The sequence below is a fragment of the Gavialis gangeticus genome, unplaced genomic scaffold (genome assembly GCF_001723915.1).
Source record: "Gavialis gangeticus isolate Ggan-Ray unplaced genomic scaffold, GavGan_comp1, whole genome shotgun sequence".
Lineage (NCBI taxonomy): Eukaryota > Metazoa > Chordata > Crocodylia > Gavialidae > Gavialis > Gavialis gangeticus.
This window is the reverse complement of record NW_017729008.1, coordinates 19,104,356-19,106,931: the sequence shown is the minus strand read 5'-3', so window position 1 is coordinate 19,106,931 and position 2,576 is coordinate 19,104,356. Positions and strand designations below refer to the sequence as shown.

The window sequence follows — 2,576 nt, the reverse complement described above, 5'->3', positions numbered from 1 at the left end:
AAGGGAAGTTTAGGTTACATATTAGAAAGAACTTTCTCACTAGGGGGGCAGTAAAACACTAGAACAGGTTATCCAGAGAAGTTATGCACTCTCCATCCTTGCAGGTTTTCAAGACCTGGCTCAACAAAGCTTTTACTGGGATGATATAGTTGGAACTGGTCCTGGTTTGAGCAGGGGGTTGGACTACATCAGGGGGTGTCAACCAGGGGTATGTGACAGTGGTAAGGAAAAGCGGGGAGTGGGACCGCCAGCACTTTGCGATGCTTGTTGCCAAGGGACTCCTCCCCAGGTCAACCGGCCACTGGGGGACTGGTCCCCCAGTCGACCAGCCACCAGGGGGTACACCAACCAAAAAAGGTTGAAAACCCCTGAACTAGATGACCTCCTGAGGTCCCTTCCAACCCTCATTTTCTGCGATTCTGAGAGTCTTTTTTGAACATTCCACTAAGGATGCCTCCGGTGATCCAAGGTTAAGTACTCTGGTACTGCACACCACGTTTAAAGACAGTTCCCCAATAAAAGTCAAACTGGCAGGAGTCCTCTCATGAGTATTTGCATATAAACAGATCCCTATAAAATGCTGATTGTGCAGAGGTGGAGAAAACATCACCGCTCACAAACCTCTTTTCCTAGATCCATTTAAAACTTAAAGACACTCTCAATATATTATAAAGCATACGTGGAAGATTCGAATAGATATTTAAAAAAAATTGTGTTGCCGAAACAACGCAGAGCAAGAATTTACATATAATGTCATATTCCACACTGCATTTAACATCCTTCCGTTATAGGCAATATTCAGTTAAGTAAAACTTGTTGCACTCGTAATTATTTACATATTAATTCAAAGAAAATTCCTTCAGTTTCAAAGTTTGACCTCTGAAGCTCAGCTTCATAATGGTCTAGAATAGCACAGAGAACGCAAAGGAGAAAGGAGCTTGCATTAAAACGTTACCATCCACTCCCCCTTCAGTATAATTTCAGAGGTTCTGTCACCTAGCTTTTGTTGGCTAAAGGATCACAAGTAAATGAGGTTCACTGTGAACCCTGTTTTGTTTTTTTAACTGAAGTCTGCAAGGCAAAAACACTAATCTCAGGACCATGCCTTCATATATACACAGAACCTGTTATGAAGACAGACACTTGGGTTTATTTCCAAATTTTCCTTGTGAATTTCAGTTTTCTGTCTCGATAATCCATGCTCTAATATAAGCTATGGCATACAGATGTTTAAAGGGGAAAAGAGAGAGAGAGAGAGAGAGAGAGAGAGAACACAGGCCCAAGAAAGGGAGGAGCCTCGGGAGCAGATACATTCAACTTCAGAGAACACAGAAAGTCATTTTGTCCATTGGTTTCCAGTGACCCCTGCCAGCTCTTTCAGGAACCGCACTGTTTGGCTCCAAGAATTGCTCCACCCTACACTCCTTGATGCATGGAAAAGAGCTCTCTCATTTCATTAAAATGCACAGCGAGTTCTCTTAATATAGCTCTGCGCCCATGCCCAGCATGTCACTAGCATCTCTTTGCTTCCCATTTTAACGTTTGCCCAGTCTAAATCTTCCTGGAATGCAGGTAACGACCACACAGCAACAACCCCAAACGGTCTGTTATTGTATTTGTGAACGCACCGAAACTCTGACTATCCCATTGCTGTGTCCATCCCCAAGCAAGAGCTAGTTCATAACTCTTAAAGAAGTGACTGCAGGAATGCAATATGACCAGCAATATAAGAATCCACTCCTGCTACAAACCAGCAAACAAAGAGGCTAATTCAAAGCTCTTACTCGATGACTCAAAAGTCATTTTATCCTTAGTTACTTTAGACATAAACATAACTGTGTGGACACCAAGGAACACAGAGCAACAGGACACGACACCCAAGGACATGAAAAGCCCACTACAAACTTGGATGGGAACCTGCAGTGTCTTATTCCCAACTTCACCGAGGGCCCTGAAAGCAGTTTCCAAACACGGTGGAGCAGCTCTAACGGGGGTAGGGGGGAAAAGGGAGAGGGGGAGCACAAAAGACACCCACCCCCCACAAAAGATGTGTAAAACCAAAACACCACGGAAAGCGCACGCACGTTATCGTACAGAAACCAAAACAAGACACCTTTTGCAGGAGGCCACAAATTTAGCAGTGAATGGAGGCAGGTCACCAGAAGCCTCCAGCGCTGCAGAAAGCAGATGCTATATATAGCTCCTCATAAAGAGGAAAGTAGAGAAAAGCAGACATCATTCCTACCGCGCTGCAAGACGGCCCGGATCCACCGCCCTGCCCTTGGAAATGGACCAGGCAGGGCTAAAAGCACCAGTGGTGGCCTCCCCAACCGCGGGGTGAAGGAGGACGCCTCCGGGCCGCTGCCGCCGCCCCCCGAGCCACAAGCAGCTCCAAAAAACCCACCGATTTCCTCGAGGGGCGGCGGGAGCCTGGCACACACGTGCCCGCAGCCGGCTCGGAGGAGCCCCGAGGCCGCGGCGCCCCGCAGACCCCCCAGGGAGGATGCGGGGACGGCTCCGGGGAGCCTCAATGTGACCGCGCGCCCAGCCACATGGCGCGGCTGCAGCATGCCCCC

General features: G+C 47.8%; 1 protein-coding gene across 2 annotated transcripts in view; it reads right to left on the bottom strand.

Moving 5' to 3' along the window:
• The window catches only part of PHTF2 (putative homeodomain transcription factor 2), a 240,976-nt gene extending 238,668 nt beyond the window's left edge, over positions 1 to 2,308 (bottom strand). For both annotated transcript variants that reach the window (XM_019509475.1, XM_019509476.1), the window contains exon 1: positions 2,246 to 2,308. The gene's annotated coding sequence lies outside the window, so the exon portion shown is untranslated. The remainder of the gene's footprint in view (positions 1 to 2,245) is intronic.
• Positions 2,309 to 2,576: the final 268 nt, after the last annotated feature.